The sequence below is a fragment of the Empidonax traillii genome, unplaced genomic scaffold, assembly GCF_003031625.1.
Source record: "Empidonax traillii isolate 1590-97213 ecotype Southwest subspecies unplaced genomic scaffold, ASM303162v1 scaffold458:size851334, whole genome shotgun sequence".
Classification (NCBI taxonomy): domain Eukaryota; kingdom Metazoa; phylum Chordata; class Aves; order Passeriformes; family Tyrannidae; genus Empidonax; species Empidonax traillii.
Genome location: NW_020955651.1, coordinates 495,168 through 514,261, shown reverse-complemented (window position 1 = coordinate 514,261; position 19,094 = coordinate 495,168). Strand labels below are relative to the sequence as shown.

The 19,094-nt window shown below is 37.2% G+C and overlaps 2 long non-coding RNA genes across 2 annotated transcripts; both read left to right on the top strand.

The window, feature by feature from the left end:
- The first annotated feature begins 9,816 nt into the window (after positions 1–9,816).
- Positions 9,817–14,586, top strand: LOC114063217. Its single transcript, XR_003572528.1, has 3 exons — positions 9,817–9,872; positions 12,705–12,889; positions 14,414–14,586. It is a non-coding gene; the product is annotated as an uncharacterized LOC114063217 (long non-coding RNA).
- Positions 14,587–16,999: 2,413 nt separating this feature from the next.
- Positions 17,000–17,769, top strand: LOC114063218. The gene is made up of 2 exons (XR_003572529.1): positions 17,000–17,047; positions 17,601–17,769. It is a non-coding gene; the product is annotated as an uncharacterized LOC114063218 (long non-coding RNA).
- Positions 17,770–19,094: the final 1,325 nt, after the last annotated feature.

Sequence of the window (19,094 nt, the reverse complement as noted above, 5' to 3'; positions counted from 1 at the left end):
GATATCAGAGTACATGACTGTTCAAGTAGTCTCCTGAGTCACATAATCCCAAGGTTCCTCAGGTTTTATATGAGGTTCCCAAATCCATGTTTTTATGCTTTTAGCACAATGACACTTGTATGGTAGTAAATATTGGCCAAAAATAAACACATTTATGTTGAGGATATCTGTATGAAATCCTCAGCTAGTTTCTGTTTCAGAAAAGATGTAGCGGAACACGACACTACTCTATGATGTCTCTGAGTTTGCCAGCCCATTTCCATATTGTCCTTTACTTCCCAGAGTAGGGACCAAGAGTGATAATCCAACCTAGATCAAATTAGAGCCACCCCCACTTATTCAGGTGACTCTTTGTGGTGACTCTGTGTGCATCACTACTTCTGTCCCTGCACACTAGATGAGCAAGGCAAGTCACGGTATCTTGATTGTTGACGGTCATTCTGTGCAGCAGTAGATAGAAAGGCAGTTAGGGCTGTGCTTGCTTCTCTCTGACCTTAGCTGGCCAGCTGTTTATGCAGATAATACTCTGAATTTCCTAAAAAGGCATCTCAACCAGAATTGTTTGCATATGGGGGCACTTATGGAAGAACCCCTCCCAAATTCTTCCCTGTGACAATAGATCTCTGCACTATTCCCCCCTCTGTGCCCTTGCCTAACTTCCATAATAGTCTAGTGTGATTAATAAGTATTGCTTTTGCAGCCAAATAGAAAGAAAGGGAGCATTATACAAGGTTTCCAAACAATATCAAATATTGCATTAAGACTACAGAGCAGTATTTTTGTTTTAAGAACAACTTTTTTTTAATGAAATTGATTTAAGCAGAATCTGGAGTTTATTTGTTTTCTGATGTGTGTTTTTTTTTTTTTCCTACAAGGTACAGCAGCTGCTTAAAAGAACATTTCACCATAAGGAACAGGCTGATTCACTGCATTTCTCCTGGGTACAGATTGTTGTCTTCTCCCACACAGTCTTCATAAATTAGGAAGAAAACTTGTAAGCATCACAATATATGTTTTTGATCCTTCCTGGCTTACAGTAGTGGGATTAGACTTCAAATATCCAGTCTTTTTATAAGAAAATAATGGTTAATAAAATATAAAAGATTAATAAAAACCTACATTCTAAAATGCCTCAAGGCATTTACACAGGAGGTGCAGACAGTTCAGTATCAGAGACTCACCTTCCATTTGTAAAGCCTAAGTATCTCCAGGTCTTAGGACATGTTCCTCAGCTTTTCCATAAAGACACAGGAAGGTGGGACTCTATTATACCACTATGTTCAAATGGACTATGCTCTGACATGCTTTAACTCACTACACCAAACTTCATTCAAACAAGAATTTAAATGTCTGAAACTGAAAGTGAAGTCACCCACAAAGTCATCTAGATTCCTGTGTGCAATCACCAATCTATAAGAACAAGAGTAGTAGAAGGCTAAGCATCCATGTCAGTAGAAGGGCCTATTTTTCTCTACTCACCCTTTGGTTTTTTTCTGTACAATGTATATTTAGTGCAGGAAACCAGTCAGTAAAACTTGCCTGAAACAAGATTTCGTTCCATGTTTCAGATTACAACTGAGATGTCAGAAGTAATTCACTCAGGAGGTGGCAGGATCCCTCCAGAATGGTTCAACCCTCTGTTAGAAAAATAAATAAATAATACCAAAAGCTTATTTGTTGCTTTTTTTTTTTTTTTTTTTTTTTTTTTTTTTTTTTTTTTTTTTTTTTTTTTTTTTTTTTTTTTTTTTTTTTTTTTTTTAATTCCAGGCAACGTGAGAAGGTTACAAGAAAGTTGCCCCCATAGACACCAAGACCATCCTTTCCTGATTTCAGGAAATTGTAGTATTTCACGTTGTGATTCTATCAACAATCATTTTGAATCATTTGTTGATATTTTCAGACACCGAAGACTATCTTTCTCCTACATAAAAATAAAGATAGCTGAAGCAAAGTATAAGTTTACAGCAAAATTCAACTCTATTAGTCACATTTGGGAAAGTGGTCTGCACTTGAGTGATATATAGCATTCAATTCCAGTGAGCTTTTCTTACTAGGGAACAGTTGAAATGTCATTAACTTTTCCAATTGTAATAGCCCGCATGTCAGAACAAGGACTGGAATATTATAGACCTTCAAATATTTAGATTAGTATGGCATCATGAGTTAAGAGTGGAACTAGGCAAAGAAAAATTATCTCCTGTTCAGCTTTGCTCCTGCCGTGAGGTGGGAACATATGAGCAGTGCAGTTTCCAGACAATAAAAGAAACAGAGATTTGAGATTACTGTGTTCAGTCTCAACAGCCAGAGAGGAATATGGACCAGTATTTACTGACTTTCATCTCCTTTCCTTCCAAATTGTCAGTTCTTCCAGTCCTTTCTTTAATCTTATCCTCTTCAAACTTGACCCAGGAAAACTTTCCTCCCATAACCTGTGTAGGAGGATTAGCAGAGAGAGGAGTGTTGACAGTCTTTTGTTTGCAGTTTTAGTGCCAGGGAAGCAAATGAAAGGAAAATTGATAAAGTAAGAGTGTGTGCTTGTTGCTATGTGTGCTTGTTGAGTGAGAGCTGTTCAGTGAGTTCAGAAGCTGCTTGAGTACAGTCAATATAGGCAATAACCAGAGGTCAGATACCAAATCCTTATAAGTCTTTGCTGAAATCAACTGTTGACGACATGCTCCCTGATGAGGTAATACCTTAAAACAGAAGTGCATTCCAAGTGATGTTAGAAATGCTTTCTCTCTTCCTCTTTCATAAAATCACAGAATATCTCAGGCTGGATGGGACCTTGAAAGGTCACGCCGTCCGATCTTTCATGGAAAAGAGAGCCTACATGAGGTTATGTAGCACCTTGTCCAACTGTTTGCTGAAAACCTCCAACAATGGTGTCTCTACCACATCCCTGGGGAGGCTTTTCCAGTGATCAGTTGCTCTCCCAGGAAAAAGAATTCTTTCTTATATGGGCACAAAACTTGTCCCTGTGCAACTTGTAACAGTTGCTCCTTGAGAAGAGACAGCCTCCATTCTCTTTGCAGTTACCCTTTAACTACTGGAATACTGCGGTCCCTTCTGAGCCTTTTCTTCTAGTAGAAAATACCTAATTCCTTCAGTCTTTCCTCATAGGGCAGGTTTTCCAGTCCTCTGACCAACTTTGTGGCCCTCCTTTGGGCCCTATCCACTCTGTCCACATCTTTTTCGAATTGTAGGGACCACAGTTGCACACTGCATTCTGGATGTGGCCTGAGAAGTTCTGAGCAAGAGTGGGATCCCATCTCTGTTTCTGCCAGCAATGCCCCTACAGATGCAGCCCAGGATCTGATTTTCCTTCATTATTGCAGCAGTGCACTGCTGACTCCTGTTCAGCCTGCCCCAGGTCCCTTTCAGCAAGGCTGATGTCACACACATCCTGGCCTGGGCTGGGCTCTTTCGGTTTTGAATTCCACCTTCAGGACATCACACTTGTCTTTGTTAAAATTCGTGCTTGCTCGTCCACTCTTTCAGCCTGTCCACATCACTTTGTAAGATGTCTCTCCCTTCTCATGTGTCCACCTTACCACGCAGTTTAGTGTCATCATCAAACTTGAAAAGGATGCTTTTAGTCTCTTTATCCAGACCATTTAGGAAGATGTTGAACAGTATGGGGCCCAGTATTGATCCCTGGGGGATCTCACTTGTGACAGTCTGGTAAAAACCATTGATTACCACCTTACGGATGCAGCCAGTGAGCAAATTTCCTACCCATCTCACGGACTACCCATCAAATTTGTACCTTGCCAGTTTGTCCAGGAGAAGGCATCAGAAAAGTGTTAAATGCTTTGCTGAAGTCCAGTCTTTATGTATCTCTGCCTTAGTCAGCATTCAAACTTCCAAGTACCCCAGAAACAATGCAGCTCTTCAACATTTTTCATTTTCATCTTTCTGTTCTGCACGAAAAAACCTGCAACTGTAAAGACTGGTGCTTTCTCGTGTACCTTTAGCTTAAAGATAAAGCATCAAGTCTACTTAGGCATCTTTTATTTAATTATCAGTATAATTTTAAATGAATAGTAAATACATCTGAAACTTAAAGTAGAAAAATGAACTTTTACCTGAAGGCAAGTATTTTTAACTCTATTTTTCACAGCTATTTGGAAAAATCTTCTAGAAAATAGGCTTCCTTGTTTTGTGATATATATGCATAAATCTGTCTTGCTCTTCACTCTAATTTTCATCATGAAGTTGATGTTTTTTGCCTTAGGTGTACAATCAATCCTCAACTTTCTAATCATAGAATAAATGAAGTTGGAAGTGATATCTGGTGGGCATCTAGTCCAACTCTTGCTTGAAGTTGTCCAGTTAAACCAGGCTGGTTAAAGATTTACAGAGTTTTTAATATTCCCATAGATGGAGATTCTCTGTATTACTTCAAATATTTTACTGTGCTCACAGTTAAAATGTTTTTCCTTGCATGTAATTCATGGTCAAATATAAATATACTGCTACTCAGTTTTCCTGGGAAAAAAGGCAAAGGAAAAGATCTTACCGCTCACCAACATCTCCTCTACTGAAGCAGCCATCTTAATACATGTGCTTTTTCCAATCCAATAGGACATGCTGCAACTGCCTTCAGCAGTATTTCTGTCTTATGAAATAGCCACTAGTTGCTTTTTGTTATGCTGAAAGAACTGGCTTTTAATATTCACAAATCCACCCATTCACACAGATACTATCTAGCAGCGCTATGTAGTCTGTTGGAATTAGTCCAGGACAACCTCTTCAGATCATACATCTGTAGCACCAACAGAGTAAGCTGAATACATACATAGCTTTGTAGAGCAAAAAGAACAAGTTTTCACTTCCTATTTTTGTGGTTTATGCTAAAGAACAGCATCATGCAGTCAGTCCACACAGAGCTGAGGTATTTAGGTTTCTTAATCTCTAGGTATCTTAGTACTTCAGGCATCAAGCTATGTTCCAATCTCCTCAGTATTTTTTTTTCCATTGGAATTGGAATTAATCACAGATCACCACTGTAAACCATCCTTCAAAAGGACAGTGAGTTTTCATCTCTTTTCTTCTGATATCAGGAAGCCCTTGCTACACTCAAGACATAATCTCATCAGCCAGAGGTTTGAGAGACAAAGTTTTCCTTTGCTTCAATTTGTGCCCTGCTCCACCACATCATGTCACAGCTAAGGCATTGCCTTGACTCCACTTCTTCCTTTTCTCCTTCCTTCAAGTTAACCTATGATCTCTTTTAACCATTTCTTAAGCCTTTCATAAAAACTTTATCAGATTAAATACAACTCTCTGGAACATGGAGTCAAAAATGTTTCCATGCCATTTTTCTATCCTGTGTGAACATGTAGAATACTTTCTACCACATGTAGATTTGACATCTACTGTTTTGACAAAAGGAAACATAAATCTCACTTTTGAAAAGACTATGTTTACTACATAATTTTATGTCTTAACAAAAAACTCTGTAGAGAAAGATGAACTTCTGAAATAGATAGATCTCTAAAACCTCCCATTAAAACACTCTGTATTTCATATTGCTTTTTTTTTTTTTCAGATAGAATGCTTTCCTGAATCAACTTCAGCAGCTAAAGATGGACAGTATTTATTGTAAACTTGAATGAAGCTCTATACTTGTGAACATATATTAGTGTTGACATTTAAAATTGAAGAATAAGCTCATTATCAATTTTGTTTATTTGTAGACTCTTCCGTGGATCACATCACCATATGGACTCTGACCACCTCTCAGAAGTTATAGAGTTGAGGTGATGAAACGATTACAGAGTTTTTCAACTATTAAAACTGTTTTGTAACCGAGTTAAAATCTAAAACTGCCTTTGTATCACTTCCTTCTGTAACATATTTCTGATAACAGATGAGAGTGCTTTTCACAGCATGACAACAGAAAAATCACTGCAAATTATGCATGTTGGAAATGGACTCTGGTTTTCAGTAGTGCTGAATGTCTGCAGCTTCCATTACCTTTAGCTGATGGTGACTATGATGTCTACCTGAATACTGCGTTTTAAGACTAGAATTCCTTTGAACCCATGTAGGTAACTCTAAACTGGATAATCAGTGAACAGTCATCTCGTACAAAGCCTGTGAGTGTCACCCTACTGTATCTCTGTCTACGTTGGCTGTAAAGGGAGTTTGGAGTGACCAGCTCATTTGATGGCATTTCCACTGGAGTGGTCTAAAGTTAGATGAGAATTATTTCATTTTCTGTCCCAATTAAGCACCCAAGAAATATGAAAATCTATAGCCCATTTCCAGGGCTGAAGGCTACAGGAAGATAGTGGAAGAGGTAGGATATGACTCTTCTGATTTTTTGTCCAATCACTGGTAACATATTTTCCACTCGTCTGCCTCATTTATAATACAAAATCTTCAGTTTGAATTCATCTCTTGTCCATGATTGCTGACTTCTGTTACCCTTTCATAAGCATATTACATCTGTATTGCCCTATGTGGCAAATAAAAGGTCTTTTCAAGGTCAAACTGATGAGACCCACAGCCATTAGTTATAAGAGACCAAAAATAAAGATGAGCTGAATATATCAAATAGGAATTATTTGGGTATCAACTATCACCTCAAAATAGCAGAAGGCATGGTTGCTGAGAGAAAGAGATACAAATATAGTTTAGAAACCTTATATAGTTTTATAAATAACTAGATAAGTTTATATATAGATAGTTATTAAATACGTTTGTCACTATAAGGAGCTCTCACTGCTTCTCTCCATAGAGAGAGGAACATTTGTGAGACAGCACACTAATATGGGGTAGTCGTAAAATTTTAATGTCTTATATCTGAAGCACTTTTATTGCTCATTAGAGTTCTGGGTATTAGTGATTTCAATGGCCTTCCCAAATGGAGCACACTGGCTCTCCAAATTTCCACTGTCACAGTGTGGTTAAAGAGCATTTCCTACATAGTACTTGTAGTCTCTGTGTGCATTTTCTCTATTTAGCAGGGCTGCACAGTCTGATAGGTATCTCCAGTTTGTAAAGACACATGGAATTTTGTGATTTCTAAAAAGAAAATTTATTTTTTCTTTCTAGGTCAAGGTTTTCAATGCAGATTTCAGCTACAGAAGCTACACCAGTGACAACTATGGATATGGATGTGACAACAAGCATGGAATTACAAGGTTGACATCAATGGCTGTATTAATATAAGTGAGTAGTGTACACAAAAAGTACCAAATGGGTGAAAAAGTCAAAAGATTATTTAGAAAACTGTTTAATCAAAATATCTTCATGTGTATTATATGACATCCTACTTTTTACTTTTAATAAAGCTTACATCATTTTATACAGTGTAACAATATAACGTGATAATCTTCAAGGTTAGACCTCAGAGAAACTTGCCTTAAGATAATTTTTTTTTTAAATTCCAATGCTTGAAGCATACTCTATTTTGCTAGAAATCTATTCAAACTGCCTAATGACATTGTTATTGCTTTGGGGCTTTTTTAAAGGAACCATGGAGTTCCTTTGCGGTAACTATAGCTACTGTACTTGAATCTTTCCAATCATATTAGCAAACAGTCACCAATCATTCACTTTCATTTTTTTCATGTTCTGTTTATTATTTGAGAAAGTTTTTGTGGTTTTTGTTTACTCATTATGCTTGAGTAATGGTTGCTATTTTCTTTAAATTAGGTATACCCACATACCACCATATTTTTAAGTGAATAAAAATATTTTGGTCATCTAAGATAAACTCATAAAAGTGAACTAAAGTGAAACAAAAATTACAACTCTAAAAATACTTTACTTGGAACCTTTTAGAAAGCAACAGAAACAATAGATAGAAGACTGACAGAACAATGTAAATACAGACTCTGCAACATGAAAAAATGTTTATTTCAGGCAAAAAAACCCACAACCGGGAGATCAAATAAAATATTCATTAAAAAACAAAAAATAAAGAAAATTTTAGTAATGATAAAAAGACCATCTCAGAAGCAAAGAGTGCTAAACAATCAGATAATCAAATGTGAATATTAACATCTTTCTCTTTATTGAATGTTCCTAATGTGATTTCCGTTAGGAAGAATATCATCAGACAAACACTCGTTAAGAAACTTGTAGTTTGGCTGAAGGCTGAGACCAAGAAGAGTTGAAGTTCTCAGAAATTATTAGAAACTTTTTAAAATAATAAACAAAATGTGGAAAGAATGAAAGTGAATGACTGGTTTCCATGTTTGTAAATGCATCTGCTTACAAGCTTGACAACAAAAATTATAGCTAACTTGACTTGGTGAAAACCGAAGGTCATTTTGAGGAATAAGTCTTTGGCCAGTACTGGTGTTTCTGGCAAAGGATGTCTTTCTTTTTCACTCTGACTCAGAGCAGATCTCACCACCTTTTGAACACACAAGTACAGCTAGCATCTTAAAGTAAGTGAGACCATCAGCAGTCATCGAAGGTCCTGAAAATTTTGTTAAATATGGCTTTAGATGATCCTAGAAAGCAAATTTCAGATGAAAGCAAAAACATAAATGTCAGCCCTTCTGGTCTGGTCCAGCTGTAAGAATGATGATGAGGAGAATATTTTGTCTTATTAAATTAGAGGGGATATCACTGTGCTTTTGCACAAGGCATGCCAAGCAGACATGAGGGACTGTAACACCACTTGTAACAGATGAATTACACGCTTTCTTCAGATGAATTTTTCTGACCGTAAATGGAGTGAAGTGGGAGTGGAATATATGTAGAGTATAAGCGGTTTCCCAAACCCCATAGGTAACACCAGAAGCCCTGGAGTCCTGAGTAATGCATCCATTGTAAATCCAATGCTATTAAACTGTGATTTAAGTCCTTTTCTAGTCTCCTTAGAGAAACTGGCCAGTATCTAAAGGCTGATATTACAAATTTCATTTTCTTTTCCCAGAAACTATTTAATCATATAATACTTTCCATTAAACTTAGCAAAGGAAAAAAGGGAAAAGTCACTGTCCTGGCCCTATGACAGCTGCAGCTGTGAATTTTTCCCTTTGCATTAATTTAGGAAATAGAAAAATCAGGAAAGAATATCCTGACATTTTTAAATCTCAAAATATATTTTCATTTCAGTTCCAAAGTGATAGGAAGTATTTCCATGTGCAGCATATGCATGTTAAAAGTGAGGCCACAGTCTGAAAGTCAAAAGAATATTATTTTGTGGGAAGCCTTACAGCTAATTTGTTTAGCAAATCTCTATATCCAAAATGGTACTGAAGCCTCATTTTTACTTCTAGAGAAAGGACAGAATATAAATATAACGCATTAGAACATGATACCATCCACGATATATGTTAAGAGGAAGTTCAAGAGATACATTAATTAAGTAGATAATGATCTCTCCTAGTAATTAATATATTATTCTTTCTGCAGTCTACTTGTATAGCACAGGATCATATTAAATATTTTATAAAAAAGGTACATTTTTAAAGAAGGACATAACTTCTTTCATTACTCATAATTGAGAAATATTCACAGTTCTTTTGTGAATAAACAGTGAAAAAGTTTGAGTTCATGGCTGATTTAAGAGCACTGTTTTCATTGTGATTACTTACTTTCAGGTCACCAGTTCTTCAAAGGCCTGGAGAAACATTCTGCATCTGATGTCTGGAAAACTGTTTCTGAGAAGATTGTCTCAAAAAACTCCAAGGTCCCTAATAACATCTAATGTTTCTTTTTCTGTGCAATGATTACTCTTTCTCTCTTTATCCCGTGAAGAGAAAACTGCAGTGATTCTTCTAGGTCATTCCATGGAAAGTATGATCTCAGTTATGTGAAGTTTACTTTTTTCATGTAGGACAAGGATGTAAGATTTGGAAATATGGATGGCATGCAAGAGGGCAACCTGCTACTTCTTTTGTATGGTGATAAAATATCAGGAATAAATGGAAATTTTGTTAAATGTCATGATTTGTGACAATATTATTTTCCATGTTTAAAAATTCTACAGCAGGACAAGGCACAAACTTTTAGGGTTTTTCTCTTCTTTATTTTACTGATTACAATGCTGTTGCATTGCATGGAAGAGGACTTATCCTGAGATACAATTATATCAATTGTTTTGATTGAGGTACAGGTGAAGAGGAAATGTTAGGCTCAATGAAATATTAAAAGTTGAAAAGCAAAGTAAATAACTGAGAGGTTAGTTGTGCTGGGCCCCATCGCAATGATAACAGGCTGTATGGCTTAAAATTAACTTTGCTATATTTGTAACATATACACATTGCAGCATAAGAGAGTATGGGTGAGTACTATTTAGAATTACATTCTGGGCCAAGGAAAATTAAATTCACTCTTTTAACACAGAATACAATATCACTATATGTTCAAAGTTCAGGTAATGTAGGCCACTCCGAAGTTTTTATCCCCTGTCAAGGCGAGAACGGGAAATTGTAATGGATTTTTGTTCAGATCAGAGCTGATTTTATAACCTATCCCACTAAATGGCATTACATTCACATGACCTGATTTTACATAACAGAGTTATCATAACACAACTGACTGAACCAGAACCTTCATTTTGCAGTAGCAGACAATATTTAGACCATCATTATTAACTGCTCTATGCAGATTTTAGGTTTTCCTGTTTCAGTGAAATTAATTTTGTTCTTCTTTACTTTTAAAACACATTAAAAGAACATGACTGCTTATTTGCATGCACAAAAATGACTCTTTAACTAAGATTATGCTGAGGCTGTCACCTAGAACATTGTTACAATCTTTCTATTTTCAGACGGATTTTTTAGTAAATAAGGTCTTTGAATTCATCTGTCAGTACTATCTAATAGCCATCCAATTAGGTAGCCAGTTACAACAAGATATGACAAAAGTAGAGGTCTCGGAGATATCATGTTCCTGTATGTTTTGTAAAGGCTGGTGGCTAGAAAGGAGGGGGGGACCCAGATCAGTGCCAGTGAGGCTTAGGGATCAATTTGCCCTGCAGAAGCCCTTGTCAGCTTTCCATCAGGTAGGTCAGTCAGTTCATGGGTAGGTCTAACTATGCCACAACAAGTGGTGCTCTGGCCTAATGTGGCAGGCGAAGAACGTGTCATGAAATTGTTATGGCTAGGATATTATTTCTCAGCTAGTTTTGTTTCAAGGACTGCTTAGCCATTTCAAAAAATACCTTCCTCCTGTGCAGGGCAGCCAAAGAATATTTTTTTTACTTTTTTCCCTTTATCACTAAACTAAAACTAGTTTCAGCTCTGAATTTTAGTTGACTGCTTTTGTTTACCCAATTTTGTGTGAACATTTGCTTGCATATCATAGTGGGTTGACCCTGGCTGGATGCCAGGTACTCACTACAGCCACTCTCTCACTCCCTTCTGCAACTGGACGGAGGAGAGAGAAAAACACAGTGAAGGATTCATGAGATAAGAGCTGGGAGAGGTCACTGATCCACCATCACAAACAAAACAGAGTCAAAGTGGATGTTAACTGAATGTATTACTAACAGGGTCAGAGTAAAAGAGTGAGAAGTGAAATAATCTTAAAAAACACCTTCCCTCCATCCCTCCTTCCTTCCTGCCCAGCAGTGCAGGAAGATGTGGAATGGGGGTTATGGTCAGTTGTTGTTTCTGTCACTGCTCAGAGAGAGGAGTCCTTCCCCTGCTCCTGTGGGGAGACAGTCCTTGATGACCTCTCCACCTTGAGTCCACTCCTGGGGCAGCATTTCTTCCCTAACTGCTGTCCCATGGGTCACTCCTCCATGGAGTGCAGTCCTTCATTGATGAGCTGTACATGGGTCCCCCACAGGGCCTATGAGTCCTACCTGGGAAAAACCAGCTCCAGCGTGGGCTTCCCTCTCCATGGGCTGCAGGTCCCTGGCAGGACCCTGCTCCATCTTGGGCCTCCCACAGGGTCACAGCCTCCTTCATGCATCCACCTGCTCCATCATGGGCTCCTCCATAGGCTGCAGGTGGGTCTCTGTACCCTGATGGTCCTCCATGGGCTGCAGGGGCACAGCTGCCCCACCATGATCTGCACCACGGGCTGCAGAGCCTCAGCTCTGGCACCTGGAGCACCTCCTGCCCCTCCTTCTGTGCAGACCTTGGTGTCTGCATTGTTTTTCACATATGCTCACTCCTTTCTACCCTGGTGGGAATTCTTAACTGTGCAACAACCTTCTTTTCTTAAATATATTATCACAGAGGCATTACTATCACTCCTAGTTGGCTCGGCCGTGGCCAGTGGCAGGAAGCCCATCCTGGAGCTGGCTGGCATTTGCTCCATCAGACAAGGAGCAGCAGCTCCAGCAGCTTCTAACCAAAGTCACCTCTGTAGCCCACGCCCCCACCCACCCAATACCAACACCCAGCCACAGAAACCCACTACACATATGGAAGAGTTTTACGGTATATTTTCAGGGTTTTTATTGGAAATTTTATGGATTTCTGGGGACTACTAGTGGTGCAAGGATCATCAGTTGCAAAACACTAATTTAGGAGCCCTGGGGCATGGAAGGATGAGAGGTATCAGAAAAGAGGCTTTCAGATGTGCAGAAAGACATAAGGAAACTCTAGTATGCATAATGTGGAGGAAAAGAAAACAGATTCATGAGATTCATGAGAATTCTTCCATCCTAGTCTTTTAACACAGTTTTTCATATTAAGGTTTGGTTTAGGGAGGAACAGATTTTACTACTTTTGTCAGTGAAGTTTCTAAATCTTTTTTTTTTTTTTTTCATTTCTCATTAGATTTTGAGTTGGCCAGAGCTCCACAGAATCTGCTCCAACTGACACCAATGGCAGAATATCTCTTGATGTCCATGGGAGATGCACTGGACCAGCCTAGTATCCTTTCCACGTGCTTGCTGTTTTTAAGTTTCCCCGGCCAAAAATGCTGCATCACTCTCCACATCTTAATTCTGTTAGTATAAAAAGTAAATACATGTGACTATTTAAAATTAAGAACAAAATGGATTTTTCCCTACCTTACTTTTTTGAGGCAATGCCAAGGCTAATATTTCATTCTGAAGGTCTAAATGGTTATGTGCAAGATCCATATAATAGGTTGGACAGTACATGACATTAATTTTCTTATCACTGAAACATAACATTATTAATATGTGCTGAACATGATGTCTGACAGACAACACCAACCACATCCAGAGAGCATGAAAGGTCCTTCAGAAAGAAAATGTTTTAGCAAATGCCCTTACCAAGCATGAAAGAATACTGAAATAAATAGAGTCTGGGCTGTGAGGTCAGTGGGAAAGGGACATTTTGGTGAAAAACAGGACCGGATCTACTATTTTCATCATGTTCTATGCCTAAACACATATTAGTTGGAATATTTGCTTGATTTGAACGTTAACATCAATTACCGAAAAACACTTGGATCAAGTAAAATGTTTTTCCTTCTCATAGTTGGTCTTGGATTAACATCCACTGCCTTAGAAATGCCCACCTGAAGTCTTGGAAAGAACAAGTCAGACAAAGGATTGAATTCACTTGTTACTTCTCCCCATTGTTTAAAAAGCCCTGCTAGACAACAAAGTGAAAAAAAAAAAAAAAAAATAAATATAAATAAATAAATAAATGCAGAAGGGCATTTTAAGAGATGGACAAGACATTTCATAGTGTATGCTATAGTTTCTTTTTTTTCTGGCCATGCATAAATAGTCTTGTGAATTTGCAGTTTAGATAGCCCAAGTTGTCTAACAAAAGTACAGTTACTCATGAATAATTTGGATTTCAATGTGTATGTGAAGAAAATGGCTCAACACAAGGCTTTTAATAAAGCCATCTGTGACTCACAGTATCATCATGCATGATATAGGGTCATTGTGTGAAAGCAGCAGTACATGAAGGGCCATGGAAATGGCGCATGAAAACCACTTCAGGACACCATGCACAGTTTCTGGAAATGCTAATGATATGGAGTTTGAGGAACAGCGATGTGCTTACAGATCTTACTGGTGTTGGAATCAACTGTCTTTTCCATACTTAATATAGTCGCACATGAAATTTTGGTGCATTGTAATGACGTTATTAGCACGAGTTTTTTACTTGGGTATGAGAAAGATGTGAGTCATGCAGCTTTTCTAGAAGAGAGCAGATGAAATGTTGATAGCACACTAATATGCATTCTGTATTCATGATATGTATTCCAGAAAAAATGTTGCTTTGAGGTATGGTAGGGTGTCCTTAAGAACTGTGTTGCACAGTTCTTTCTTATCTGTGTCTACCCATCAGTATTTTGTAAATGAATATTGGAGTCCATTAAAATCACATATAAAACTCATTGATTTCAACAGCTCCACATTTTATCCTGTAAGTTCCCAAGCATTTTATTCTGTAAGTCTCACAAAGAGGAGATATGTACACATTTGAAACCTAAAATAGATTTTATGCACAAAAAGAATAATTTACATATAAATAAATATTGTCTTCTTCTCCCATAGCCTTTTACACATGAATTTGAAGAACTTTGCAAGTCTGCATAAATATATTCATGAAAGTTTTACTGCAGATTATATAAAGATTCCTCCATTTTGACACAAATCAAATTAATCCTCTTTGAATCTTCACTGAATGATGATGCTAGGCTAAATAAATCTCTTTGAATTCTCATTAACTGTTAGTACAGCTGATTCTTTGACTAGTTCATTAGCATGCTTGGTGGCATATGCTCAAAAAGAAGAAAAAGAAGAAAGAAAGAACCCTACAATTTAATGCAAAGCAGAACAAAGCTGTAGATTTCAGTCTTTGTCTTGTACACTCTGTAAGGCACATGGAGCAATGATCTAACTTAAGTATTGGATGAGGTTCTTCTGAATTGCCATTCAAATTGTTTCCTAACTTTGACAAACTATAACTTAATTACTCAGCTACATATAGATTTTCATCTGTTAAACTCAGTTAAAACTATGGAGAAAAAAAGTAGTAATATATCCACAGTATAATAATAATGAATAGATACCAGCAGCTAAGTTTGCTTCTTTGAAATAGAAGAACATACTTCAGCTTTAATGATTCTTAGAAAGAATCAGGAAAAGTCATGTCTTTATCCCATGAACATCTCAGTGGGGTAATTTTACACTACAACTTTCAAGAATGGGAAATTCCTATCGGATTGCCTGTCACTCATTCAGATATCCAAATTATTATCTACTAAAGAAAATACATTATATGGATAAAACACCACTATATTTAATAATCAATTATCCTCTGAGAAGCTACATAACTTAGATGAATTGTCACTGTATTTAGCAGAACTCAGAAGAACGAAATGCACAAGATCAAGAAGAAAATGGAGCAATCAGCAGCCACGTTACATGTCAACGACAGTAAAACTGCTCAAAGATTTTTGCATTCCATTTCCATTCCTCCACAGAATGAGTTCAGTTCCTTGGCTTGTGGCAAAGGTGGATGGGATTTCCAAGAGGTCTCCATTTACATAAAGACCCTGCACAGCCATACTGAGTATCTGTGATTGAATGTGATGGGGTGCACCACACCAAGCACAGCCACAGGCATCAAACTACCTGAGTAGTCATTTAGGAGAACAGAACACTGTATTATTTTATCTATCATTAATAAATTTCACGTTAAGTATAATACCTGCTGTCATGTTTCTTGAATTTCATGAGCTAATCCAAGTTGCTTCTACTTATTATATAACTGTACTTCAATGCAATCCTAAATACTGCTTCAGGATGTCTCTTACAGCTTCCCATTATTTATTAATTGTCACAGAAAACAATTACAAAGGCATATGTAGATATAGAGAAGACCTAGAGTTTATCAGCTCCTACCAGCTCAAAGAGAGAACTACTCATTGTAGGGATTTCTCCATTGTAAAGGAGAAAACCTAAAATCCACATGGCAAATAACCTTGTGTCGTTGTTCCTATTAATAGTATCTTGGAAAACAGCTACAGCTTTATGTTATTTTCCTTTTGTGATAACCAGAAAACTCCTTGTCCTCCCAGTTCCCAGAGCAATGCCCAGAATGCTTTCTGACAGAGACAGAGTTCAGTTCCTTTTCCTTCTGGGTGCCCACGTTCTTGCCCAGCTCCCTCTGTCCCTTCATATCAGTGCTCATACTTCAAATACTTCTCATACGAGTTACTGTCCTAGCTGAGATGATAAGCCCAGGATAATGGGATAAAAGCTTTATTTCATGGACTTTTCCAACCTAAACACATTCTGAAAGTTATGCATTAAGGAGTTGACTTTCTTTTCCTCTTTCTTTTTTATCCTTACCTTAGGGTGAAGTGAGGAACAGCAGCCACACTGAAGGGAAGTGAGAGCAGTGTACCAAGCCCTGTAGAAACAGAAAGGAAACAGTAGATCATTTCAACGAGAGCAGTATGTCTTGGCGTCGTTCCTTGACACCACCCCCGTCATCCCAGCCTCCTCTGCCCCTCCCACACTCACGCATCTAAAAAGCAGATGGAAAATATTCTGCCAGAAGACATTGAAATACAGTGTTAGAAAGTTACTCTCTTAAGGCTGAAGAAAGTGATGGAGAACTCTGGCAGGCAAATTAAATTATTCATAGTCAGTGGCATTTTGGAAGGAAAAGCAGGAAGGGAATAGGAGACTGAATGAAGTTATAGGGATTGTACAAGAACCATCTGGGATATTGGAAAAAGATGCACTTCAGCTTGCTACACTTCAGAGAGAGACGTGTGGGGCTAAGACTGAGTTAGGGAGACATTACCAGTCTTCTCAGTTTGTTTTTGGAGCTGAGCATACTCTATGCTGCCATGACATTAGGGTTATGACAGAACCAACACTGCTGAATCTATCTTCCCTAAATGGACTTTACTGGCATTGAGCAATGATGCTCAGATACTGAAGTTGCTGTAATTTACTCAGCTACTATGCCACTTTTTACACATACCAGTCTCATTTGGATTTTAAAGGTGTAACACGGAGAAGAGATGCTAATTAGTGTCATTCTCAGTATTTCAGTGATGGAACTTTTTTAAAAAAAAATATATTTTCCCGGTTTCATGTTCCCTTATGTCTCTAAAAGATTACAGGACCTGTTCTCACATGAACTAAGCTACTCTACATTCAAATTAAAAGGTGCCATTTCTTGATATGTCTCACTAAGAAAATTGTATTGCATGTTATAGAGTAATTACGTCTGTAAATTAATCCAGTTCCATCCCCTAACTCCTGCATGGGGATAGAAGGAAGGAGAGGAAAAAAGAACCATGTGTGAGAGAGAACAGACCCCACAATCAGAGTTTTTATGAACATACTGAGATGCCATAGTGATGAGGACAGGGGGTCAACTTGGTAAAGGCATTTTTCTGTTCGGTTACTTCTTCTGAATTTACAGAAATGATGTTGGCAAATCTCTAATGAATTTTCCATCAATAGGTCTATCGCACTGTGTATGTCTTTACACCAAGATAATAGAAACCAGATGGAATTGGCCACTTGAATGCATAGATGTGCATAGTACATACATGTATACATACAGATGAGTTTAACCCCAATAACAGTGATCTTATTAACTTCCAGAGTTACACCAAGATAGACTTGTATTTAGATTTGAATGCATATACCAAACTCTTCTGAAGTCTTTGCAAACACTTTCTCTTCTCCATTCTTTCTCTTTTCCACAATACAGTACTGTCTGCTGTACTGGGTTCTTTACTTGTCCAACCCATGGAAATGAAGAAGCTGACATATGTTGCAGAAATATTCCAAGCGTTGTAATTTTCCCATCCTCAAAATCTTATATTGCAGGAAACAGGCTTTTTTGTTGGAATTTGCAAATAAAACAACACCTGCCACAGAAATCTAATGACCTGAAGGAATTGTTACACAATGAAATGTTTCAGTATCTGGTTGCATATTAGTCTAATATTATTTTCAGCATTCAGATTATTTAGACCAGAGATCATGGTTTTGGTTATAAATCACTTAATAAATTTGGGATACAAATGGAAAAATGATAAAGAGAACTGCAATAATCAATATGAAGCACCAGAAAGGAATCAGTAGGGAAAAGATATATGGTTGTCAGTAGGAATGTTAGGCATGTGAACCCATGTGTAGATAAACACCACACAGATTGCTTGTTTAAACATTCTATTTTTTAATTTTTGCCTGAGGGGGACTGAATTTCTCTCAAGACTTATGGTAATGAATACATTTGGCATAACTGTGTTTGCTACGTGAGGTAGTTCGTCCACAGGAAAACCATTCAAATTATCATTCCAAAATGATGTTCCATTAAAACAAATATTGAATGGTATTTTCATTGTGAATTTGCTCAAATATTTGCCAAAAGAAGCCTGAGCAGTATGTCTAAAAAAAAAAAAAAAAAAAAAAAAAAAAAAAAAAAAAAAAAAAAAAAAAAAAAAAAAAAAAAAAAAAAAAAAAAAAAAAAAAAAAAAAAAGTCATTTCACAGGAATACAGATCTTTCAAAATATAAATTTCCTTTTGTTAACCCTAAAACAATAGTTTCATGAGGTGGGAAAAAAAAACACAAAACCACAAAGAATATTTCACACTCAAAAATCACAAGGGACTACAAGTATTTCAAGTAAGAATAAGTTTGTGATGTAAACGCAGTTAGAAAGTAATATGCACCTAAATTTCACAATTAACTTCTTGGATGAGTACTTGGGGAGTCAAAATTAGCCGTTGCTTAATTTATTACCAAAATATGAAATGCATGCCTGTCCATTCTACTAAAACAGCTTTAGCACTCACACATATAAACAGACGTGTGGCATGCAAACCACATTTACAGATTGAATTAAAGATAATATTTTTTGACCAGCAGAATATATTTATAAACTCTATTAATTCTTAATCTGTGTGTACATCTAGTGTTCTTAATTGGCAGTCCATTCTCAGGACCTGCAAAGTAGTCTTTATGCCAGAGCATAGCTGCCATTCATTGGTGCAGAGAACATTGCAGAGTAAATCTTTCAACACACTAATTTTATTTTCTTGTCCTCAAAATATAATTTTCAGATAAATAACAAAAAAATTTTACTATGTTTGCAGTAACATTATCTTGCATGGGGTAAGCAGAAGCTCTAGAGTCGGCTGCCTAGCTGGAATTCTATGGAAGTCAAAAATGTCACTAAAAAGGGCAAAGACGGGCTT